Genomic DNA, 27,591 nt, shown 5'->3' with positions numbered 1-27,591 from the left:
CCCTTTGAAATTGATTTTCCAACAAGAAGGCACTAAGCCTTTCATACCAAGCTCTTGGAGCTTGTCTAAGACCATAAAGAGCCTTAGTTAGTTTGAAAACATGATTAGGAAACTCTTTATGTTCAAAACCGGGGGGTTGTGCCACATACACTTCTCTATCAATAAAGCCATTAAGGAAAGCACATTTAACATCCATTTGAAACATTTTGAAACCTTTATGGGCGGCATAGGCAAGAAGCAATCTAATTGCTTCCATTCTAGCTACCGGAGCAAAAGACTCATCAAAATCTATACCCTCTTCTTGATCATAACCTTGGGCCACTAATCTAGCCTTGTTACGAACAACTTGTCCATCCTCACCAAGTTTTTTTTTTAAATACCCACTTAGTACCCGTTACCTTCTTACCATCCGGATAAGGTACTAATGTCCAAACCTCATTCTTTTCAAATTGGGCTAGCTCCTCTTGCATGGCCTTGACCCATGATGGATCTTCAAGAGCTTGTTTGACATTGTTGGGCTCCATTTGTGACAAGAAAGCAAAGTTGCTAGGTTTGGTTTGCCTTTTGGTGGAGGATCTTGTTGTTACACCATGAGAGGGATCACCAATGATGAAGTCATGAGGATAACCCCTCATAGACTTCCATTCTCTAAGCTTTCGGACAGGTGTAGAGCTTTGATGAACTTCTGGTGGTCTCTCTGTTTCAGTTGCTCGTGCCAACTCAGGAGACAAAATGGAAGTGTCTCCTTCTATTTGACGAGACAAAACCGTGCTGACAGATTCTTCATTTTGCACAGATTTGAGATTTTCTTTATTTGTTCCAGCCTCTTCACAATCTGAATCAATATCCTTCACAATACTGGGAATTAAGTTAGAATCACAAAAAGTAACATGTATGGATTCCTCTATGGTTCTATGCTCTTTGAGATAAACTCTATAGGCCTTGCTTGTGGTGGAATATCCAACAAACATTCTTTCATAGGATTTTGGATCAAATTTTCCAAGGATTTCCTTATTATTGAGCACAAAGCACTTGCATCCAAAAACATGAAAATACTTAAGATTTGGAGGGGTTCCTTTCCATAGCTCATAAGGTGTTTTCTTTAACCCTTTTCTAATGATTGTTTTATTCAAAATATAATATGCTGTGTTCACAGCTTCAGCCCATAAGAATTTATGAATTTCACTCTCACACAACATAGCCCTAGTCATTTCTTGAAGGCTTCTATTCCTCCTTTCAACCACCCCATTTTGTTAGGGGGTTCTAGGGCATGAAAAATTATGAGAAATTCCTAAGTCATCACAGAATTTTTCAAAGTCTTGATTTTCAAATTCTCTTCCATGATCACTTCTCAAATGGGTAATTTTTTAAATCCTTTTCATTTTGAATTTTCTTGCAAAGGGTGGAAAAAGCATGAAAGGCATCATTCTTATGAGCAAGGAAAAGTACCCAACTAAATCTAGAGTAATCATCTACCACCACAAGGCCATAATTTTTACCTCCTAAGCTTTGAGTTCTAGTAGGACTAAAAAGATCAATATGTAACATCTCCAATGGCCTTTTGGTTGAGATTCTATCTTTTGATTTAAAAGAAGATTTTACTTGTTTACCCAATTGACAAGCATCACAAGTAAGATCCTTATCAAACTTGATGTTTGGAATTCCTCTAACCAAATTCCTTTTGACTAGCTTAGAAATTTGGTACATGCTAGCATGTCCCAACTTTCTATGCCAAAGCCATTTTTCAGATTCAAAAGATGTAAAGCATGTTACATTTTGTTCCTTTAAATCCTCAAGAGTTAATCCATACACATTGTTGCATCTTTTAGCTTCAAAAAGGACATCCCCAGTTTTCTCACAAACAACTAAACAAACAAATTTCTTAAAAATAACTTCAAAACCCAAATCACATAATTGACTGACACTAAGTAAATTATGTTTCAAGCCATGTACAAGAAGGACATCATTTATACAAGATGAGAAACTTTTACCCACTTTCCCAACAGCCACAATTTTTCCTTTTGCATCATCACCGAATGTGACAAGTCCTCCATCATAGTCATCAAGCTTTATGAAGAAGGTTGTCTTTCCGGTCATATGCCTAGAGCATCCGCTATCCATATACCACATGTTTTCTTTCCGTTTGGATGCTAGGCACACCTACAAAACAAGCTTAAGTGACCTTAGGTATCCAAATCTTTTTGGATCCTTTTACGTTAAACCATCTTCTATGTCCTAAGCCATTGTAATCAAAAATAATTTTATAAACCTTGTCACCAATCATTCTTTCACCAAAAAAACATTGAATGGGAAAGTGTCCATTTCGGTTGCATAGTCTACAAAATCTTGGAGTTGCTATTTTGTTAAAGTAGGTTATGTCTTGATACCTTGTATCATTTGAAGATGAGCCAATATTTTCAAAATGAGATTTTTCAGATTTATAAAACCCCAACCCAGCCTTATCATAAAGAGGTTTTTGACTAGCCAAGATGTGATTCAGATTTTCGGAACTTTGGGTAAACTTGGCTAAGTCTTCCTTAAGTCTTTTAACCTCTTTAAGCAACTCTTCATTTTGCTTAAAACAATCTACATATACAAGAACAAAATGGTTACTTTCACAGCTTCTGACTTGGGCTCTTAACTGCTTATTTTCTTCAACAAGATCACAAGTAGTTTCGGCCTCTCTCACTTTTTCTTTTAAAAAACTGTTTTCAGCCTTAAGAATGGTGATTTGTTGTTCAAGTTCTTGATTTTCCAGCAGAAAACATCTTATTTTTTCAGAAATGTGGTCTATCATAAGATGAAGATCTTCAGTGTTAGGGTTATGAAAGACTACCTGATCTATGTGGTCTGCCATGAGACATGTTTGTGACTTGGTCTCGGTTTCTTCATCATCATCATCGGAGTCATTCTCCAAGTCTTCCCATGAAGTCATCAGTCCTTTCTTCTTTCCTTTTTTTGGCTTTTCCTCCTTCTTCAACTTGGGACAATCAGATTTGAAATGCCCCATTTCCTTGCAATTGTAGCAAGTTACCTTGCTAAGGTCTTTCTTCACTTTCCTTGAGCTGCTGCCTTTGCTTTTGAGCTTTGCCATTTTCCTGAATTTTTTTGCAAACAACACAAACTCATTTTCAGAAGAGTTATCACTGGATTTATCATCCAAAGGATTAGTCATAGAAGAAAAAACAATTCCTTTCTTTTTCAAATAGGTATTTTCAAAAGCAAGAAGATTCCCTCTCAAATCATCAAGTGTCATGGAGTCTAAGCTACTGCTCTCAGAAATAATTAAAGCTTTTGTTTCCCACTCTTTTGTAAGACATCTCAACACTCTTCTCACTAGCACAGATTCTGAATGTGTAATTCCAAGAGCATCTAAGCCAACAATGATGGTGTTGAATCGTTCGAATAGTTCATCAATGGACTCTCCTTCCTTCATTACAAACATTTCATATTCCCTGTTTAGCATATCTGTCCGAGTCTTCTTTACAATTGTGGTTCCTTCATGAGTGATTTGTAGCTTGTCCCAGATTTCCTTTGCCGTTGTGCATCGTGATATTCGTTGATACTCCTCAAAGCTGATAGCGCAATTAAGCAGGTTTACTGCCTTGGCATTTAACTCTATTTTCTTCCTATCTTCTTCGGTCCATCTTGCTTCTGGTTTGAGAGAGACTACTCCTTCTGCACTTGTGGTAGTTGGAAATTGAGGCCCTTCCAGAATAATCTTCCAAAGTCTGTAATTCACTGCTTGTACAAATATCTTCATCCTTTTTTTCCAATAGGTATAATTTTTCCCATTGAAAAGAGGAGGTCTGTTGCTTGATTGTCCTTTAGTCAGATTATAGGACACCACATTTGCGCCACTGTTTTCCGCCATAAGGATCTTTACTCAAAGCTGCAAAGCTTGATCTCTTTGAGACCAAGCTCTGATACCAATTGATGGTTTCAGTGGCTAAGAGAAGGAGGGGTTGAATCTTAGCCCCCTTTTTTGCTTAATAATCCTTGCTGGACTTAGAGGAGACTTTTCTGTTTTTGCTCATCACTTTACACGAGACTTTTTCTTTTGTCTCGTCCCTAGCCACGAGACTTTTCTTTTTTTTCTCGTCACTTGGCACGAGATAATTTTGGTTTTTGCTCCTTTGCAGTAGAAACATAAATGTAGGAGAGAAGAGTAGAAGATTACACCCAGATATATCCTGGTTCAGCTGCTAAGTGCAGTGCAGCCTACATCCAGTCTCCATCACAAACATGATGGAATTTCACTATAATCAACCTGATTACAAACTGTAAAGTGCTAACCCAACTTACAAGGGGATTCCCACAGAATCATGAAACACAACATAGATGAACAAAGGAACTCTAAGACATCTATGGCTTTTTCTTTTAATTTTGCACTCTCTGCCTTTTTTCGCTCTATGGCTTTTTCATACAAACCTCACTGTTTGCCTTTTCTCCATGAGACTCAAGACATGACAAAATTAAACAGAAAAATACAAAACAGAATACATTGAAGGAGAAGAGAAAACTGTTAGCTCAGGTAGCTTTGAGAAATCTGTGCCTTGCACTCTCAAATTTTCTCCTTGCTCCAAACAGTGGCTGTTCTCTCTTTTTAAAGAAGAGGGAAGCCTCCACACTTGAAGCCAACACCCAAACCAACTTCTTCCTCCTTCAACAAACAAAACCGGTTCGGCCACATAGAGAGAGAAGAGATAACCATGCAAAACCCAACATGCAATTACCTCTAGTCCTTTCTTGATCATCACCCTTCATCAATCCGAGCTCTCCATCCTTGGCTTGCTCTCCAAGATGGATTTCTGGCCCTTGATGCTTCATGATGATGATGACTTCATCTGCTTCAATTTCTGCCTCAACCATCACTTCGTCACTCTAGCTACTTCCTGTGGTGGTTGAGCAGAATCAAAGACAAGCCATGCTTCAAGAATCTCCCTTGCTGGCTGAATCTTCATTGTCCATTTTTGAGCATGAAGAGCTCGAGTTTATCTCACCAAATCTAACCATATTTGGTGAAGATCTCAGCCACAGCTCATTTTTATTTTAGTATGTTTTCTTGCCATCATTGTGATGGTCTTTAGACATGCCTTTCCTTCTTTTCGGTAGCTCCATGTAGCTTCCATGGCTTCCTTTATTTTCTGTGTATTGACCGAAAGAGAGAAAGAGATGAGAGAGAAGAAGATATTCAATGGTTTTGATCAAATAATTAATGTAGCAAAGAGAAAGAATAAAAGTGCACTCATGTTTTCTACTTCCCTTTGCTGAGAGGCGTGCATAGTCATTATAGCAATCAAATCAATCTTCTCTCTCTTACTTATGTTTCCAATGCTTTAAATTAAATTTGAAATCCATCCAAAGTAAAATGGAATCCGTTGGAGGCAAGTAGCAATATTTGCCTTTTCTTTAAACTTGGTTTCGGACCAAGCTTGGAAACATTCATCAAAAATAACATTGGGCTTGGTAGCAACAAAATTTAATCTGGCCTAATTGATAACATTTGCTTTCCTGATGAATTTGATTTCGGATCAAGCATAGGAAACTTTCATCAAAATTAAACATGGGCTTGGTTGCATCAACATTGAGCTTGGCCCTTTGATATAATAATTCAGCCACATAATAGAAGTCATGTAGCAAGGCTGATTATTTGACACATTGGGCTGAAACCAGAATTTTATTTTCGGCCCAACGCAAAATCTGCACAACAAAATTATTAATTAAGCAAATATGATTTAAGATTAAATTAATAATTTTGTAATTAAATATTTCAATAATGTTTGTTCATCATCACAATTAAATAGGAGTTTTCCAAACTCATCAATACTCATAAAAATATAAGAAGACATAATTAAATGAAATAAAATAGAGATTTAAAATTAATTAAAAATAAAAGTAACTCTATATATTAATAAATTCAAAATGCAACATACTTATTTGAATAGGGTCAATGCTCAACTAAAAAGAGTAAAGGAATAAGGAAACAAACTAAAGTGATATCTTCACGGAGGTAATGACTCTTCAGCATCCAAAATCCAAAGCGAAAGCATAAACTATCAATGTAAAGCTAATCTAGATTCAGATCTAAAACTAAAAGTAATCCTAATATCGATGTATCTGAATGTGTGTGGATGCGTATTAAGTCTCTGCATGTTCCCTAGCTTTAGTCTGTGTTTCTGGACCGAAAACTGGGTCAAAATGCGGCCTGAAATCGCCCCCAGCATATTCTGTTATGTTTGCAGATCGCGCAGGTCACGCGTACGCGTCATCCACACATTCGCGTCATTCAGCGATTTTCCTTGTCACGCGTTCGCATCGTCCATGCGTTCGCGTCATTCATTATTTTTCCTTGTCGCGCATTCGCGTTGCTGCGATTTCTTCATTTCGCGCGCTTGTGTGAGCCATGCGATCGCGTCAGTGTTCGCTGATCATCTCCTTAGTTTCTTGTGTTCCTTCCATTTTTGAAAACTTCCTCTTCATTCTCCAAGCTATTCCTGCCCTATGAAGCCTAAAACACTTAACACACGGATCACGACATCGAATGGTATAAATGAGAGTTAAAATGTACTAATTAAAGGTTTCTAGGAAGCAAGTTTTCAACCATAAACAATACTAGGAAGGAATTATAAAATTCATGCAATCTATATGAATAAGTAGGTAAAGACTTGATAAAACTACTCAATTAAACACGATATAAATCATAAAATAATGGTTTATCAAAGCCTTTTAGATTTCAAGCAGCTTGAACGACTCATCATGCCTTCTCTAGGGTAGTTAAGGAGGCCTGGAGAAAGGGAGCACTAATAATGTCGGATAGTCTCAAGGAGGTTCAAAAAAATGCTCTGAAGTTTAATAAAGAGGTGTGTGGTAATATTTTTGTTATGAAGAGATAGTAGAAAAGCAAATTTATAGCCTTTAGTGGAGCATAGATACTTTTGGAAATTCTAATTTATGGTTGAAGGAGAAAGCTCTGAATTAGGAATACAATACTATTCTTTTGCAAGAAGAAATTTTTTGGTACTAGAAATTTAGAGAACAATGGGTCAGATGTCGTGACCGAAATACTAAATTTTTCCATCTTCAAACGATCATCGAGTAAGAGGAATGATTTTCATTGAGGATGGTACTTGGTCTATGGAGGATGATGTCATCAGCATGGAAGCTAATAAATTTTTTCAGAGACTTTTTTGTTCTCGAACGTCTGTGGATATTGATACATTAAGGAATATCCCTCTTCCTCAGTTGAGTCAGAATGCTTGTAGGTCTTTTACTGTGCCGGTCACCTTAGAAGAAGTTAGGATTGCTGTCATGGGCATGAACTCTTTCAAGGCCCCTAGTCCATATGGTTTTTAGGCTTTCTTCTATAAGGAGTTTCGGGATATTATTGATGAGGATATTCGGTATATTATGAGTATGGCCTTTACTTGGGGTCATATTCATGCTTCTATTCTAGAGACTCTCATTGTGCTTATTCCCACGGTAGAGTCTCCCACTTCGTTTAAGGAGTTTCATCTTATTAGTCTTTGCAATGTAGTTTACAAGATCATTACAAAAGTTTTTATCGCTTGCCCTCCTTTCTCACTGAGATAGTAAAACCTCTTTAAGGAGGCTTTATTTCCTGACCGAGTGACCACTGATAATATTATTGTTGCACAGGAGATTCTGCATCATATGAAAATGGATAAATAAAAAAAAGGCATTTTAGCCTTTAAAATTGACTTGAAAAAGACTTATGATAGGGTTGATTGGAGGTTGCTTGAGCATTCCTTGCGCAGTTTTAGTTTCCCAAGCAGTACGACCCATCCGATTATGAACTGTGTTTGCTCTTCTTCCCTCTCCATCTTGTGGAATGGAAATAAACTGGATAGCTTCAATCCACAGAGGGGTTGTAAGACCCCGGATTTTTGAAAATAAAAATATGAGTTATTTGAGATTTTGAACTTCGTTTTATGAATGACAAATAAAAATATTTAAAACGAAAACCTAGACTCTTATCTTAAAGGTTTTGGTCTAAGATAGGGTCAAACGGACAAAAAACCACAAACGAGCCCATGTTGGTCCCAAGCCTAAGGTTTATAACCCTTATAACTTAATAATTCAGCACACATATCCCTCATTTGAATGAGAGGCATGCATAGAGAGAAGAGAGGAAGAACAAAAATCCTTGTTCACTATTCACTCCAATCTTTAACCCTACATAACTTTCAATCCATAGCTCCGATCGAAGTATCGTTTGCGGCCACACATTGCTCTCGTCGTGCTCTTCAATTTATTTCCACTTTTGCGGTAAGTACTCCCAAGAATCATGAGCCATTTTTTATTCTTCCCTTCAATTCGTGTTTTGGATATGTAGTATTGAGATTTTTGCAATTTTGATGTTTAGGGAAAGCTTAACCATCAATTTTAGAGGGGTCTCGACCTAAGATTATGTGGTATGAGGTAAGAAAACTCTTTCCCTTTGATTTTCCCTAATTATGTATGAAACCCTAGCTTGAGATATGAATGTTTGGTGTAATTAGATTTAATAAGGAACGATAGCTTGTTTGGATTGAGTATGTCTTGCAGTATTGTGGCTTGTCTTAATTTTCGAGCACTTGGTAGAGGCTTGGTCCTATGGATGGAGTCTTGGGTGTGATTAAGAAGAGAATCTAAGTAATGGAAAACCACCGTCAACAAGGTAGGAATTTCCCTTAAAACCATTTTATTACCAAAGATTGTTATAAATCGATATCGATATGAAAATTATATTTTTAGTGATTATGTGAGTCTCATGAATTGGTATGTATGAATCATGATGTGCTTGAATGATGAATTAGTGTAAAGATTGTGCTTGACGATGGTTGAGAATGATGTTTAATGTGAGAGTTTAGGCCTAAGGCCGTGATAGGGTGAGAAATTTCCTACTTGGTAAGTTGAGGTTAGCGATGGCGTTGCCACGTGTGATATGTTGTTGAATAACTGAGAATGAGTAGAATGATTGATTTGTTGGTTTGATTTTGATTTGTGAAGTTTAAGTGCTATATGTTGAGAATTTGATTTGGTTTTGGTTAGCTAAGCTTTAATGATTAGGAGGTGATTGGGTATTGAGGAATATGTATTGTTTGTGTCTAAAGGTGGTTTGTGATGGTGTGGAATGGAGCGAATTGGAGATTTTGTGAGAAAATAACATTTTGGAGATTTTGGTAAAAATGAGTTTTTAGCGAACTTCGACGAGCCATGACTTGGTGCTTGGAGTTCAGAATTTGATGAAATTTACCTAAATTAAAGATAGTGATGAGAGCATTAAAATGGTTTAAGAATGAAGGAAAACAGAATTTTATAGAGAAAGTTATGAACGATTAAAAACTGGTGTAAAAATATAAAATCTAAGATTATGCAGCAACTAGAAATTCTGGTCTGCGTGCCCACGCACAGTATAGTACGTGCGCACCACACAGAGCAGTGCAAGAGCTCGTGCATACGCACGCCAAGGAGAAATTTCAAGTTGTGCGTACGCATGAGGTGATGCGTACGCATGAGGTGATGCATATGCACAGAACCTGTTTTCTCAAATAAACTCTGTTTTTTACTATTTGGCTTTTTCAGCAAGCTTGTAAACCCGTGTAATCCCTCACTAAAGTTCGATAACTCATTTTCAAGCTTTGAATATAGTGTAGCTAAGTCTAATGAATTAAATTGAATTATTCTCAGATAAATGCGTGGTTAAACTGGATGACATGTTGCGATGTTCAAGAGATTTCAGCCATAATTAATGATATTTCAGCCACCGTTCTCCCTATTTGAGAAGAGAGACAAGAAATTGGAAGAGAGAAAATATGAGAAGAGAAATCCTAGCCACCATCAACTTCAAACTTTGAAAAATTTTGCTCCGAAACTCCGATTGATGAGCCGCTCGCGGCCATGCAAAGCTTGTCTCCTCCTCTTCAATTCTATCTAAATATTTTGGCAAGTAACTTGAAATCCCAGCTCTAGTTTCTTATTCAATTCTGAAATTACGTTTTTGGTATCCATCACTAATTGCAGTGGGCAAAAGTAAAAAACCCTTTTTCCCTCTTGGTTCATCAATTTATGAAAATCGTAGTTTTTAATATTGTGTCAAATTATATAATATGATGTTAGATTGAGTAATTAGAAGCCTAGCTTGGTAGAATTTTGGAAAGGAAAGTTTGAAAGCTTGGAATTGCGACGTTAAGGTACGGGTGGTAGTTTCGAGTAGGTATTATGTAAGATTATGTGAAAACTTAGGTCACTTGTTCCTAGGATAAGTTAAATGGAATTGATTGTTGATATGCTTGAAGAATAGTTAGTATGAGTATTGTGTTGGTTAATGTGTTTTGGCATAAAATTGAGAGTAGAAATAATGAGTTTTTGATGAATTGAGAAGTCCTATGTGATATTCTTGCAATTGGATATTGTGATATATGTTGGTGCTATGTTGCATGAAAATGAATATATTTGTTGAAGTTTTAATTAAGAATTAGATGTATGAATATTGTGATTTGTGAAAATTGGGTCAGACGCCATGATGGGGTGAGAAAATCTCTTGTGTGGCAAGTTGAGGTAAGTAGTGTGAAATATTGAGTGAGAATGAGATATTTGATGATGATTGGTTGTGGATTTTGTTTGTATGAGTGTGTATGTTGAGGTTGCCTTGAGAAATTGATTGAATGGGTATTGAATGATTAGAAAGGGTAGAGAATCGATAAATGTATGTTGAGGGAGCTTAGAAGTGGTATTGGAATGGTTTTGAACTAATTTGGAATTGGAATTGGTGAAAATGGTTATGCAAAAATTTTTGGGTAAAAATAGATTTTTGACAAAATTCGACGGGCCACAGCTTGTCCCTTGGACCTCTAAATTCTGTGGAACTTGTTTTAAATAAAAATTGGGTTTGTCTATTTTATAACATTCGAAGAACGGATGGAAAATTATTTCTAACGAAAAAGTTATGAACGTTTAAAAATCTGGTTTCAAAACTGAATTCTGTAGCAGTTATAGAAAACTGAGGTCATGCGTACGCATGATGAGTGAAACGGAAGTGAAATGATTTCGTTCGAGTTTCATGCACACGCACAAAAAATGGAGTTGCGCGTATACACGAGGCATGCGTATGCACAACCTGTATTTCTTAAACTGAATGTTTTTTGTGCACATACCATGCGCACGCACAAAAGGGAACTCACGCGTACGCATGAGGCATGCATACGCATGAATGTCATGTTTGCTGCAAATGTGATTTTTAACTGTTTTGCCTATTCTATTCCGCATTTTCACTTCCGTAATCCCTATTTGAGATCCGATAACTATTTTCTATTATTTGGAACAAATCTTATGCCACTAAACCATTTTCTTAATGTTTTAAACTTTTGTAAATTCTATAATGGGTATAGAGGATAATAAGAATGAGATGATATAATTAAATGATGATATTGAGTTAATTCAAGAGAATAATGAGAATGAGATGAGATGATTGAATGACGATAATGAGTTGAGATGATTGAATGACGAGAATGAGTTGAGATGATTGAATGATGAAAATGAGTTGAGATGATTAAATTATGAGAATTGTAAACCCTATCATACAGAGTCTGATGCTTAAGTCATAAAATTGAAGTGACGAGATATTACGACCTCTAAAAGTAAAATTATTTATATAACATAGATGGAAAAGGATTTATCTAGGAGCCTTTGAAGAAAGGTTAAAACAAAAGCGTTAAACAGAAAAGCGCAGTACTCACATAAGCGATACGTAAACGGAACAGGATAAGAGTAAAGAGACAAATATATACATAGGAAAAGAATTCCAAGATGACAAATAGCAAAGCTTTTGACTCGGCTCATGAAGTTAAAAACCGGCCAGAGCACATATACATATATATACATATACCTGAGAATCTCAAAATGTTCAAAATACAGTGTACAGAACCTATTTCTCCAAAATCAACCTCTAAGATAGATAAGCATAATATACATATATAGTAGAGATAATAAGTGTCTACATATATACATCAAAACCAAAATAAGTCCCAAAAGCACAAAAGATCTTCACTTTCAGACGCTCCCAGAATGCCTCGGCGAGGTGCCTTACATCCTGCATATGAAAACCCAAAAATATGTATGGGGTGAGAATCAGAGGTTCTCAGCATAGTAACAGTGCCCACATAACTAACATATAAGGTCCTGGGAAAGCCAGAGGCAATCCTAGAACTTTCGACATTTGATTTAATCTTATAAAATATAACTAAACCAAAAGTAAATTAGACAACTAACTAATGATCTTCCTTCTAGTCTAACACTCCCCTTTCCAACTCCTCCGAATATTCCAAACACCATTGGAATTATTTATTTTCAAACACAGGTATTACATACAAAGAAATCATAACTTGAATGCAGATACAATAGATAAACAAGTAGCAAGTAGTTCATATGATCAGTTAGGCATTCTCAACAAGGCACAGCAAACAAACACATAGATTCATATGATGCATGCTTGTCCTATGACTGATGAGTCTCATCTGTCGGTTATATAGCCAACTTGACAAGTCCTGGTAGCGAACCATTGGACTGTCCCTCTATCGTGCATCCCCAAAATCTCAAATCATCAATATCATAATCATATAACACACACCGTTGTATATCTACGGGAGCAAGCTCATCCAGAAAGGTATAAGTGTCCGGCCACACTTATGACATAGGGTCGGCAGACACTACAAAAAATTTTGGTAAAAACGGCGGTTTTTTTGGTATTTACGGCGGTTTGAACCGCCGTTATTACCAATAATGGCGGTTTCGTAAAGCAACGTAATTTTGGGTGCCATTCTGGTTATTACGACGGTTTTTAGAAAATCGCCACAATTTCCAGGGTTAAAATGGCGGTTCTTGGATAGGTTAAAACGGCGGTTTGAACCGCCATTATTACCCTGACAGAGTAGCATTTTGATTGGTTAAAACGGCGGTTCAAACTGCCATTATTTCCAGGGTTAAAATGGCGGTTTTTAGATAGGTTAAAACGGCAGTTTGAACCGCCATTATTATCCTGACAGAGTGGAGTTTTGGTTGGTTAAAATGGCATTTTTTAACCGCTGTTTTACCCTGACAGTGACATTTGTTATCGTTAAAAAAAAAAAACAATTTTTACCGTCATTTTTATCGCATTAAATAAATAATTGTGATTAAAATTTCACATTAGAAAAAACTAATAATCCATAAATGAAATATTATATAACTCAAATAAAATATTAATATAATATATAATTTTTTATTATTGAAAATCAAAAGTAATAACTCCTATACAAAACCTTGTCTTACTAAACTTACCAAAATACAAGCATTGCAATAAACACTAATCAGTCAAATCTACCATCCAGTTCCCTAAACTATGTTAATATCTAATAATGTATTTAAACCATCTAATAAGTGCTGTTTTTACTACTTAGAATATGAATATACAAGACATGTAGCTTAGCTAAGTGATGATGAATAAGATTTGGAGGCCAAAAGTTTCCTCCTTTTGTAATTAATTTTAAAACAGGCCTGCCTTAGTTTCTTGGTCTCTTGTGTGAGATTCTTCTCGGGAACTTGCTCCAACACTCCAACTTCATTATCCAAACTCATCTCTTACAAAGATTTGTAGGAACCTCTCCTGTCAGGGAATTTCTATCAAGCCGGCTGTTATAAATTAAAATTATAACAATGAAAAGATGTCATTATAAACAATATATAACTAGTCAAATAATATGGTAATTAGCAATTCTACTATGAAAATTAGCAATTCTACTATGAAAATTTCTTATAACTGCACAATAACCATATTACTAATAGATCCTGACAATCTAGCTTAAGATAATTGGAATTAGAAAAAGAAACAAGCCTAAGATAATTTGATTTAGTTTTGATATTCAAAAGTAACTACTACAGGGAACAACAAACCTGAATATGGTCATCAGGAAGTAAGACTTTCCGCGCATTTAGACATCTGCAGGTTGAAATATAACAGAATTTCAGATATAACGAAAGTAAACTACTTTTGGCATTTAAATTTTAGAAAAGAGAAAGATAGTTAAAAGATAAGGAGAATTTATCATAAATACTCATAAGGCTATCATTATGGGGGTCCAGAGTATACGGTACTTTTATTAGTCACTTTCAAAATTGACGTGCTACAAGAAAATAAAAGAAAATAATGGTAGAAAGATGTAAAATTTACTGGTGTCAAGGTTCCCAATTATGGTATCTTCACCAAACCTAGCTTTGCTAAACACCGAAGCAGGGCTAATCACACCACTTTGGTACTCCATTGACATAAACCCCACGACCGTGTAGTGTGTAACTTCAATCCTCTGTTCAAGAACACCGACACAACCTTTGGATGTTCTACATAAAAAATCATAGTAATTTTGAAAAAAAAATTAGAATTTGAATCTTTTTCTATTCACCATCAACTATTTAAATAAGTTGAAAAAAGAAAGAGAAGACAATAACTAGAACCTTGTCGAGGGTGTACAGGTTTGCATAACAATAATAAAGATAGTAAGAGTATCCTGGATTGAATTCATTAGTCCACTCTGCTGGTGTAGGCATGTGCTTAGTTGGATGCCTTTCAGGTTTACTTTCATCATCTACAAGGTCAAATCCCACCACCTGCTTTAAACTTTATGAGGTTGCAATGCTGGTGTAGGCATGAGTTTCCTTTTTTCATGATTTTAATAATTGAACTTTACACAGTTAAAAAACTAATTTAACATAAGAAATAAATAAATAAATAAATAAAAATAGTTCCAATTATTATTAAGAGGCTCCTCTAAAATCCTTCTAATTTCTTTCAAAATTTACCGTTGTTCCTTTAAGCTTCCATTCTTTATGTTATCAAATATGAGTAGTCTACAGAAATAACCCCAAAGGCAACAAGAAACCAGTTAAAAAAATTTGCTTTATCTATCACATCTTCATAAATTAGACTATAATTCTAAAACGCCCTCTGTCAATTTTACATTGTCTTCAAGGAATTAATCTATACTTATATAAAATGAGAATCATTTATATTAGTATATCTATGTCTATATCTATTCATATATATTGCCATAGTTATTAAATTTAACTAGTTTGTTTAGCCGATTGAACTATGTCCATTCAAGGAATTAAACTAGATATCTTTAGACATTAAACTTGATTACACATATAATCCCTAACAATTAAATTATAGTTTATTTTTTGCTTTTGTATTATGTTTATATATATGCAAGATGCTAGTAATAATGATGATGATGACATATTACATTTTTAGAGAATGCATACATTAATACACAACAATATCATCCCATAATTGAAAATACACAACACAATATCAAATGAACATAACTTTATAGTGAACAATGATAAACTCGAGTGGGTATATATTATAAACCAAAGATAATCATGTCGGAATCAGATCTCATAATTTTAAGAAAATCATACAAACTAACTAGTTTAAAGAAAAAAGCCTGCACTTAATCATACCTCCTTAAGTAATCTTCCCCCGGATGTGACATTAGGGTTGGAACAAGGATCTTTAAACCATTAGATTGATTTAACAGCAGCCATGCAACCCAAAGCATGTGCAAAGTTAGAATGTCCATGCAAGAGAGCCTTGAGCTAATCAGAACAAGAGGACTGGTGCACGAAATTGTGATCTCAGGCAACGGTGCCAGAAACTCTGTACGCACGTCTTAATAAATCGTTTTTCATTCACAACTTTGATACAACTAACCAGCAAGTACACTGGATCGTCCAAGTAATAAACCTTACGTGAGTAAGGGTCGATCCCACGGAGATTGTTGGCTTGAAGCAAGCTATGATCACCTTGTAAATCTCAGTCAGGCGGATATCAAATAGTTATGGAGTTTTCGAAATTTATATAATAAAATAAGGATAGAAATACTTATGTAAATCATTGGTGAGAATTTCAGATAAGCGCATAGAGATGCTTTCGTTCCTCTGAATCTCTGCTTTCCTGCTGCATTCATCCAATCAGTCCTACTCCTTTCCATGGCTGGATTTATGTAAGGGCATCACCGTTGTCAATGGCTACATCCCATCCTCTTGTGAAAATGGTCCAAATGCTCTGTCACAGCACGGCTAATCATCTGAGGTTCTCGATCATGCTGGAATAGGATTCACCCTCCTTTTGCGTCTGTCACTACGCCTAGCACTCGCGAGTTTGAAGCTCGTCATAGTCATTCAATCCCTGAATCCTACTCGGAATACCACAGACAAGGTTTAGACTTTCTGGATTCTCATGAAGCCGCCATCAATCTAGCTTACACCACGAAGATTCTGATTAAGAGATCTAAGAGATACTCATTCAATCTAAGGTAGAACGGAAGTAGTTGTCAGGCACACGTTCATAGGGAATGATGATGATTGTCACGTTCATCACATTCAGGTTGAAGTGCGAATGAATATCTTAGAAACGGAACAAGTTGAATTGAATAGAAAAACAGTAGTACTTTGCATTAATCTTTGAGGAACAGCAGAGCTCCACACCTTAATCTATGGAGTGTAGAAACTCTACCGTTGAAAATACATAAGTGAAAGGTCCAGGCATGGCCGAATGGCCAGCCCCCATGATCTAAGAACAAAACGTCCTAAGATGTCTAATACAATAGTAAACAGTCCTATTTATACTAAACTAGTTACTAGGGTTTACAGAAGTAAGTAATTGATGCATAAATCCACTTCCGGGGCCCACTTGGTGTGTGCTTGGGCTGAGCTTGAATGTTACACGTGCAGAGGCTCTTTCTGGAGTTGAACGCCAGGTTGTAACGTATTTCTGGCGTTCAACTCTGGTTTGTGACTTGTTTCTGGCGTTTAACTCCAGACAGCAGCGTAGAACTGGCATTCAACGCCCTTTTACGTCATCTAAACGCAGCCAAAGTATGGACTATTATACATTTCTGGAAAGACCTGGATGTCTACTTTCCAACGCAATTAGAAGTGCGCCATTTTGAGTTCTGTAGCTCCAGAAAATCCACTTTGAGTGCAGGGAGGTCAGAATCCAACAGCATCAGCAGTCCTTCTTCTACCTCTGAATCTGATTTTTGCTCAAGTCCCTCAATTTCAGCCAGAAAATACCTGAAATCACAGAAAAACACAAAAACTCATAGTAAAGTCCAGAAATGTGAATTTAACATAAAAACTAATGAAAACATCCCTAAAAGTAACTAGATTCTACTAAAAATATACTAAAAACAATGCCAAAAAGCGTATAAATTATCCGCTCATCACAACACCAAACTTAAATTGTTGCTTGTCCCCAAGCAACTGAAAATCAAATAGAATAAAAAGAAGAGAATATACTATAAATTCCAAACTATCAATGAAACATAGCTCCAATCAGATGAGCGGGACTTGTAGCTTTTTGCCTCTTGAATAGTTTTGGCATCTCACTTTATCCATTGAGGTTTAGAATGATTGGCATCTATAGAAACTCAGAGTTCAGATAGTGTTATTGATTCTCCTAGTTCAGTATGATGATTCTTGAACACAGCTACTTTATGACTCCTGGCTGTGGCCCTAAGCACTTTGTTTTCCAGTATTACCACCGGATACATAAATGCCACAGATACATAATTAGGTGAACTTTTCCAGATTGTGACTCAGCTTTGCTAAAGTCCCCAATTAGAGGTGTCCAGGGTTCTTAAGCACACTCTTCTTTTGCTTTGGACCTTGACTTTAACCGCTCAGTCTCAAGTTTTCACTTGACACCTTCACGCCACAAGCACATGGTTAGGGACAGCTTGGTTTAGCTGCTTAGGCCAGGATTTTATTCCTTTAGGCCCTCCTATCCACTGATGCTCAAAGCCTTGGGATCCTTTTTATTACCCTTGCCTTTTGGTTTTAAGGGTTATTGGCTTTTTTCTCTTGCCTCTTGGTTTTAAGAGCTTTTGGCTTTTTCTGCTTGCTTTTTCTTTTTCTTTCTATTTTTTTTGCTATTTTTTTTCTCTTTTTTTTTTTCTGCAAGCTTTGTTCTTTGCTGCTTTTTCTTGCTTCAAGAATCATTTTTATAATTTTTCAGATTATCAAATAACATGTCTCTTTATCATCATTCTTTCAAGAGCCAACATATTTAACATTCTTAAACAACAACTTCAAAAAACATATGCACTGTTCAAGCATTCATTCAGAAAACAAGAAGCATTGTCACCACATCAATATAATTAAACTAAGTTCAAGGATAAATTCGAAACTCATGTACTTCTTGTTCTTTTGAATTAAAACAGTTTTCATTTAAGAGAGGTGATGGATTCATAGGACATTCATAACTTTAAGACAAAGTTACTAACTACTAATGATCATGTAATGAAGACACAAACATGGATAAGCACTTAACATAGAGAAAACGAAAAACAGAGAAAGTAAGAACAAGGAATGAGTCCACCTTAGTGATGGTGGCGTTTCCTTCTTGAGGAACCAATGATGTCCTTGAGCTCTTCTATGTCTCTTCCTTGTCTTTGTTGCTCCTCCCTCATTGCTTTTTGATCTTCTCTTATTTCATGAAGGATGATGGAGTGCTCTTGATGTTCCACCCTTAATTGTCCCATATTGGAACTTAATTCTCCTAGGGAGGTGTTTATTTGCTCCCAATAGTTTTGTGGAGGAAAATGCATTTGAGGCATCTCCGGGATCTCATGGTGATGAGCTTCATGCGTCTCTTGAGATCCATGAATGGGCTCTCTTGCTTGCTCCATCCTTTTCTTAGTGATGGGCTTCTCTTCCTCAATGGGAATGTCTCCTTCTATGGAAGCTCCAGCTGAGTAACATAGATGGCAAATAAGATGAAGAAAAGCTAGCCTTGCCATGGGGGAGGACTTTTCGGCTATTTTGTAGAGTTCAAGGGAGATAACTTCATGAACTTCTACTTCCTCTCCAATCATGATGCTATGAATCATGATGGCCCGATCCACAGTAACTTCAGATCGGTTGCTAGTGGGGATGATGGAGCGTTGGATGAACTCCAACCATCCTCTAGCTACAGGCTTGAGGTCCAGTCTTCTTAGTTGAACCGGCTTGCCTTTGGAGTTAATTTTTCATTGAGCTCCTTCCACACATATGTCCATGAGGACTTGGTCCAACCTTTGATTAAAGTTGACCCTTCTAGTGTAGGGGCGTGCATCTCCTTGCATCATAGGCAAGTTAAATGCCAACCTCACATTTTCCGGACTAAAATCTAAGTATTTCCCCCGAACCATGGTGAGATAATTCTTTGGGTCCGGGTTCTTACTTTGATCATGGTTCCTAGTGATCCATGCATTGGCATAGAACTCTTGAACAATTAGGATGCCGACTTGTTGGATGGATTTTGTTAGAACTTCCCAACCTCTTCTTTGGATTTCATGTCGGATCTCCGGATACTCATTCTTCTTGAGCTTGAAAGGGACCTCGGGGATCACCTTCTTCTTGGCCACAACATCATAGAAGTGGTCTTGATGAGCTTTGGAGATGAATCTTTCCATCTCCCATGACTCGGAGGTGGAAGCTTTTGTCTTCCCTTTCCCTTTTCTAGAGGATTCTCCGGTCTTGGGTGCCATCAATGGTAATGGAAAAACAAAAAGCTTATGCTTTTACCACACCAAACTTAGAAAATTGCTCGCCCTCGAGCAAGAAAAGAAAGAGTAGATGAAGAAGAAGAAGAAATAGAGGAGAGGGAGAAGGGGTTGTGTTTCGGCCAAGAAGAGAAGAGAGGGTTGTGTTGTGTGAAAATGAAGAAGAATTGAGGGGTTTATATAGTGGGGGAGAGGGTGTTAGGTTCGGCCATTTAGGGTGGGGTTGGGTGGGAAATTGATTTTGAATTTTGAAGGTAGGTGGAGTTTATGAGGTAGGTTTATGGAGAAGAGTGGATGGATGTGAGTGGTAAAGTGGTGATAGGGAAGAGAGATTGAGGTGATTGGTGAAGAGTTTTGGGGAAGAGTGTTTATGGGATTGTGTAAAAGAGGGGTGAGAAGAAGTGAGTGGAGGTAGGTGGGGATCCTGTGGGGTCCACAGATCTTGAGGTATTCAAGGATTTATAACCTTGCACCAAATTAGGCATGCAAAATGCCCTTGCACACAACTCTGGGCGTTCAGCGCCAGATTGGTGCTTGTTTTGGGCGTTGAACGCCCATTTGTTGCCCATTTCTGGCGTTGAACGCCAGAACCATGCTTGCTCTGGGCGTTCAGCGCCAGCTCTTCTCCAGGGTGCAATTCTGGCATTCAAACGCCCAGATGCTGCCCATTTTGGGCGTTCAGCGCCAGAACCACGCTCCGTTCTGGCGTTTAAACGCCAGTAAGGTCTTCCTCCAGGGTGTGATTTTTCTTCTGCTGTTTTTGATTCTGTTTTCAATTTTTATATTTATTTTGTGACTCCACATGATCATGAACCTAATAAAACATGAAAGAACAAGAAAAAATAAAATTAGATAAAAATTGAGTTGCCTCCCAACAAGCGTTTTTTTAATGTCAATAGCTTGATAGTGGGCTCTCATGGAGCCTCACAGATGTTCAGAGCATTGTTGAGACTCCCCAACACCAAACTTAGAGTTTGGATATGGGAGTTCAACACCAAACTTAGAGTTTGGTTGTGGCCTCCCAACACCAAACTTAGAGTTTGACTGTGGGGGCTCTGGTTGACTCTGCTTTGAGAGAAGCTTTTTATGCTTCCTCTCCATGTTTACAGAAGGGTAACCTTGAGTTGTAAACACAAAAGAGTCCTCATTCAATTGAAGGACTAATTCACCTCTGTCAACATCAATCACAGCTCTTGCTGTGGCTGGGAAGGATCTTCCAAGGACAATGGATTCATCCTCATCCCTCCCAGTATCCAAGACTATGAAATCAGCAGGGATGTAAAGGCCTTCCACCTTTACTAACACGTCCTCTACTTGTCCATAAGCCTATTTTCTTGAATTGTCTGCCATCTCTAATGAGATTTTAGCAGCTTGCACCCCATAGATTCCCAGTTTCTCTATTACAGAGAGGGGCATGAGGTTTATCCCTGAACCAAGGTCACACAGAGCCTTTTTAAAGGTCATGTTGCCTATGGTACAAGGTATTACGAACTTTCCAGGATCCTGTTTCTTCTGAGGCAATGTCAGTTGATCCAAATCACTTAGTTCATTAGTGAACAAGGGAGGTTCATCTTCCCAAGTCTCAATACCAAATAATTTGGCATTCAGCTTTATGATTGCACCAAGGTACTTGGTGACTTGCTCTTCAGTAACATCCTCATTCTCTTCAGAAGAGGAATACTCATCAGAGCTCATGAATGGCATAAGGAGGTTCAATGGAATCTCTATGGTCTCTAGATGAGTCTCAGATTCTTTTGGTTCCTCAGAGGGAAACTCCTTATTGATCACTGGACGTCCCAGGAGAACTTCTTCCTTGGGATTCACGTCCTCTCCTTCCCTTACAGGTTCGGCCATGGTGATCAATTCAATGGCCTTGCACTCTCCTTTTGGATTTTCTTCTGTATTACTTGGGAGAGTACTAGGAGGGATTTCAGTGATCCTTTTACTCAGCTGGCCCACTTGTGCCTCCAAATTTCTAATGGAGGACCTTGTTTCATTCATGAAACTTACAGTGGCCTTAGATAGATCAGAGACTAAGTTTGCTAAATTAGAGGTATTTTGTTCAGAGTTCTCTGTCTGTTGCTGAGTGGATGATGGAAAAGGTTTACTATTGTTAAACCTATTTCTTCCACCATTATTAAAGCCTTGTTGAGGCTTTTGTTGATCCTTCCATGAGAAATTTGGATGATTTCTCCATGATGAGTTATAGGAGTTTCCATAAGGTTCACCTAAGTAATTTACCTCTGCTATTGCAGGGTTCTCAGGATCATAGGCTTCTTCTTCAGAAGCTGCCTCTTGAGTACTGTTGGATGCAGCTTGCATTCCATTCAGACTCTGAGAAATCATATTGACTTGCTGAGTCAATATTTTATTCTGAGCCAATATGGCATTCAGAGTATCAATTTCAAGAACTCCCTTCTTCATAGGCGTCCCATTATTCACAGAATTCCTTTCAGAAGTGTACATGAACTGGTTATTAGCAACCATGTCAATGAGTTCTTGAGCTTCTGCAGGCGTTTTCTTTAGGTGAATGGATCCACTTGCAGAAGTATCCAATGACATCTTAGCTAATTCAGACAGACCATCATAGAATATATCCTTGATGGTCCATTCTGAAAGCATGTTAGATGGACACTTTTTGGTCAGTCCTTTGTATCTCTCCCAAGCTTCATAGAGGGATTCACCTTCTTTCTGTCTGAAGGTCTGAACATCCACTCTAAGCTTACTCAGCTTTTGAGGAGGAAAGAACTTGGCTAAGAAAGCCTTGACCAGCTTATCCCAAGAGTTCAGGCTATCCTTAGGTTGAGAGTCCAACCATACTCTAGCTCTGTCTCTTATAGTAAAAGGGAAAAGCTTGAGCCTGTAGACTTCAGGATCTACTCCATTAGTCTTAACAGTATCACATATCTGCAAGAATTCAGTTAAGAACTGAAAAGGATCTTCAGATGGAAGTCCATGAAACTTGCAGTTCTGCTGCATCAGAGAAACTAATTGAGGTTTAAGCTCAAAATTGTTTGCTCCAATGGCAGGAATGGAGATGCTTCTTCCATGTAAATTGGAATTAGGTGCAGTAAAGTCACCAAGCATCCTCCTTGCATTATTATTATTTTCGGCTGCCATCTCCTCTTTCTTGTTTAAAAATTTCTGAAAGGTGCTTGCTGGATTGTTGTAATTTAGCTTCTCTTAGTTTCCTTTTTAGAGTCCTTTCAGGTTCTGGATCTACTACAACAAGAATATTCTTGTCTTTGCTCCTGCTCATATGAAAAAGAGGGACAGAAAAATAATAATAATAATAATAATAGGGATCCTTTTTACCACAATATAGAGGTCCCTGTGTGAATAGAAGAAAAGAAGAGAAAATCTGAACTCAGAGAGAGAGAGGGGGTTCAGATTTTTGGTGAGTGAGGAAGAGATGTTAGTGAATAAACAAGCAAATAGAAGAAGATGAGAGCGGGAAGTGAATTTTCGAAAATAATTTTTGAAAAAGAGTTAGTGGTTTTCGAAAATAGTTTTTGAAAAAGGTTAGTAATTTTTTTTTAAAATTTTAAAATCAAAAGTTAAAATAATTAGTTAATTAAAAAGAAATTTTGAAAAAGAAGGGAGATATTTTCGAAAATTAGAGAGAGAGAGTTAGTTAGGTAGTTTTGAAAAAGATAAGAAACAAACAAAAAGTTAGTTAGTTAGTTGAAACAAATTTGAAAGTCAATTTTGAAAAGATAAGAAGATAAGAAGTTAGAAAGGATATTTTGAAATTAAATTTTGAAAAAGATAAGATAAAGAGATATTTTGAAAAGATATGATTGAAATTAGTTTTGAAAAAGATTTGATTTTTAAAATCACAATTAATGACTTGATTCACAAGAAATCACAAAATATGATTCTAGAACTTAAAGTTTGAATCTTTCTTAACAAGTAAGTAACAAACTTGAAATTTTTGAATCAAAACATTAATTGATGATGTTATTTTCGAAAATTAGGAGGTAAAGATAAGAAAAAGATTTTTGAGAAATATTTTTAGAATTTTCGAAAATAACTAAGAAAATTGAAAAAGATTTGATTTTTGAAAAAGATTTTGAAAAAGATAAGATTTTTAAATTGAAAATTTGATTTGACTCATAAAAACAACTATATTTTAAAAAGTTTTGAAAAAGTCAACTCAATTTTTCGAAATTTATGAGTGAAAAAGGGAAAGATATTTTTTTGATTTTTTTGAATTTTTATGATGAGAGAGAAAAACACAAAAAATACTCAATGCATGGAAATTTTATATCAAAACAATGAATGCATGCAAGAATGCTATGAATGTCAAGATGAACACCAAGAACACTATGGAGATCATGTTGAACATCAAGAACATATTTTTGAAAATTTTATATGCAAGGAAAACATGCAAGACACCAAACTTAGAAATCTTTCATGTTTAGACACTATGAATGCAAAAATGCACATGAAAAACAAGAAAAGATGCAAAACAAGAAAACATAAAGATCAAACAAGAAGACTTACCAAGAACAACTTGAAGATCATGAAGAACACTATGAATGCATGAATTTTCGAAAAATGCAAAATGAATATGCAATTGACACCAAACTTACAATTTGACTCAAGACTCAAACAAGAAACACAAAATATTTTTGATTTTTATGATTTTATAATTTTTTTTGGATTTTTCGAAAATTATTTGAAAAAGAAAAATAAGGATTCCAAAATTTTTAATATGAATTCCAGGAATCTTATGCTCTTTAGTCTAAAGCTCCAATCAAAGGGTCAGGCATGGCTTAATAGCCAGCCAAGCTTTAGTATGTAACTCAGACATGACACGCCTAACATGCCCTATCCCGAAGAATTAGACATGGCTTTACAGCCAGCCAGGCTTCAACATGCTTCATGAAACACTAGAATTCATTCTTAAAAATTTTGAAGAAAAATATATTTTTGAAAACATTTTTATTTTAAAATTTTTTTCGAAAACAAAGGAGAAATTTTTGAAAGATTTTTGAAAAATTTTTGAAAACAAAAAGAAAATTACCTAATCTGAGCAACAAGATGAACCGTCAGTTGTCCAAACTCGAACAATCACCAGCAACGGCGCCAAAAACATGGTGCACGAAATTGTGATCTCAGGCAACGGTGCCAGAAACTCTGTACGCACGTCTTAATAAATCGTTTTTCATTCACAACTTCGATACAACTAACCAGCAAGTGCACTGGGTCGTCCAAGTAATAAACCTTACGTGAGTAAGGGCCGATCCCACGGAGATTGTTGGCATGAAGCAAGCTATGGTCACCTTGTAAATCTCAGTAAGGAGGATATCAAATAGTTATGGAGTTTTCGAAATTTATATAATAAAATAAGGATAGAAATACTTATGTAAATCATTGGTGAGAATTTCAGATAAGCGCATAGAGATACTTTCGTTCCTCTGAATCTCTGCTTTCCTGCTGTCTTCATCCAATCAGTCCTACTCCTTTCCATGGCTGGCTTTATGTAAGGGCATCACTGTTGTCAATGGCTACATCCCATCCTCTTGTGAAAATGGTCCAAATGCTCTGTCACAGCACGGCTAATCATCTGAGGTTCTCGATCATGTTGGAATAGGATTCACCCTCCTTTTGCGTCTGTCACTACGCCCAGCACTCGCGAGTTTGAAGCTCGTCACAGTCATTCAATCCCTGAATCCTACTCGGAATACCACAGACAAGGTTTAGACTTTCCGGATTCTCATGAATGCCGCCATCAATCTAGCTTACACCACGAAGATTCTGATTAAGAGATCTAAGAGATAATCATTCAATCTAAGGTAGAACGGAAGTGGTTGTTAGGCACGCGTTCATAGGGAATGATGATGATTGTCACGTTCATCACATTCAGGTTGAAGTGCGAATGAATATCTTAGAAATGGAACAAGTTGAATTGAATAGAAAAACAGTAGTACTTTGCATTAATCTTTGAGGAACAGCAGAGCTCCACACCTTAATCTCTGGAGTGTAGAAACTCTACCGTTGAAAATACATAAGTGAAAGGTCCAGGCATGGCCGAATGGCCAGCCCCCATGATCTAAGAACAAAACGTCCTAAGATGTCTAATACAATAGTAAACAGTCCTATTTATACTAAGCTAGTTACTAGGATTTACAGAAGTAAGTAATTGATGCATAAATCCACTTCCGGGACCCACTTGGTGTGTGCTTGGGCTGAGCTTGAATGTTACACGTGCAGAGGCTCTTTCTGGAGTTGAACGCCAGGTTGTAACGTATTTCTGGCGTTCAACTCTGGTTTCTGACTTGTTTCTGGCGTTTAACTCTAGACAGCAGCGTAGAACTGGCGTTCAATGCCCTTTTACGTCATTTAAACTCGGCCAAAGTATGGACTATTATATATTGCTGGAAAGCCCTGGATGTCTACTTTCCAACGCAATTAAAAGCGTGCCAGTTTGAGTTCTGTAGCTCCAGAAAATCCACTTTGAGTGTAGGGAGGTCAGAATCCAACAGCATCAGCAGTCCTTCTTCTACCTCTGAATCTGATTTTTGCTCAAGTCCCTCAATTTCAGCCAGAAAATACCTGAAATCACAGAAAAACACACAAACTCATAGTAAAGTCCAGAAATATGAATTTAACATAAAAACTAATGAAAACATCCCTAAAAGTAACTAGATTCTACTAAAAACATACTAAAAACAATGCCAAAAAGCGTATAAATTATCCGCTCATCAAGGACATATCACATTAATATGACATCAAGACATTGTTGAGGAACATGGCTTTCCATAAACACAAAATACTAGCACTAAAAGCTAAATGGCTAAATCAAATATCAAATATTTATAAAAATTTGGAACTTAAAATTAGAAAAGCCATGATTTGTTGCATCCAGAAGCACTGAAAAATAAAAATAATAAAAACATAAATGCCTTTTTGATAGTTGATTGAAATATTTAAGTATTTATTCATAAGTTTAAAAGCAATTATATAGAATTAGGTTATTATTTAAAGCATGGAGAAAAGAGAGAAAAATGTAAAACATAATAAGAATGTAATGAAAGACTCTAATTAATGAAATTACAAAATAAAATATTTATGACACAGGAAAACAAAATAAAAACAGAGAATGAAAGTGAAAAACCTCATAAGCATGAGAGTGCCAAAGCTTCTTCTTCTCGTCAGGAAGATCTTCAAAGATCCTATCAGAAATGATGTACTCCACACTTGGCACACATTCATATGGAGTGAGCGAGTTAGTTTAAATAACAAGAAGAAACATGCATGCATGATGCATGGGAAGTGAGGGAGTAATTAGACCGAGGAGGTGGGCGTTGGTGTTGTCGGAGTTGTAGACAGCGCACTGGAGGAAGTCCTGGTTGAGGCGGGAGCAGTAGTGGTGAATCTAGATCTGGCGAGACATGTCGTGGATGTAGATGGCAAAGGAGCAAACGTGGTGGCTGAACTGCTTCACGGGTTTGAGGGACTGAAGCATCATGGCGCCCTTGTAAACTATGAGCATATAAATGACAATCTTGTCAAGTTTCAAACATAGTAAAGCTTCCTTCTATTTTCTAGTGCTCAATCTTCAAGTTAGTGAATGAAGATGTTTCATTTCCTTCTTTTGTTTGTTTTCTTTTCCTTTAAGTAACATGAGTTGGAACAACACTATATTGTTTCCTAGTTTCATCACTTCTAAAACAAATTTGTTGAAATCAAATTGGGTTATTCTTTATTGCAGAATTATGTTCAATCATTGCTGTCACTGACACAGCGGTAAAATAATAAATTGGTGAAAGTTAAATTGAATATAACTAACGGCTTTTCATTCAAGAAAGTGAAGAAAATTTTTTACTTGGTTCACAAAGCTCACTAGACCTGCCAATCTCTCTATTGCCGTAGACATGTTTGGAGTGTTAGTTTGTTCATCAAGTTGTCCTGCTGCTACAGATTCTAAAACCATTTGTTGAAGTTTGTCCATGCCTTGTGAAAGAGCATCTTCTGCTTGCTGACAAGATTTTCCAAAGTT

General features: G+C 36.7%; 1 non-coding gene across 1 annotated transcript; it reads left to right on the top strand.

The window, feature by feature from the left end:
• Nucleotides 1-22,203: 22,203 nt before the first annotated feature.
• On the top strand, nucleotides 22,204-22,307 carry LOC112788709 (small nucleolar RNA R71). The gene has a single exon (XR_003196063.1). It is a non-coding gene; the product is annotated as a small nucleolar RNA R71 (small nucleolar RNA).
• The last annotated feature ends 5,284 nt before the right edge of the window (nucleotides 22,308-27,591 follow it).

This window comes from Arachis hypogaea, chromosome 20 (genome assembly GCF_003086295.3).
Source record: "Arachis hypogaea cultivar Tifrunner chromosome 20, arahy.Tifrunner.gnm2.J5K5, whole genome shotgun sequence".
Classification (NCBI taxonomy): Eukaryota; Viridiplantae; Streptophyta; class Magnoliopsida; order Fabales; family Fabaceae; genus Arachis; species Arachis hypogaea.
Note: the sequence above shows the minus strand (reverse complement) of the source record. Positions and strands in the feature narration are given on the sequence as shown.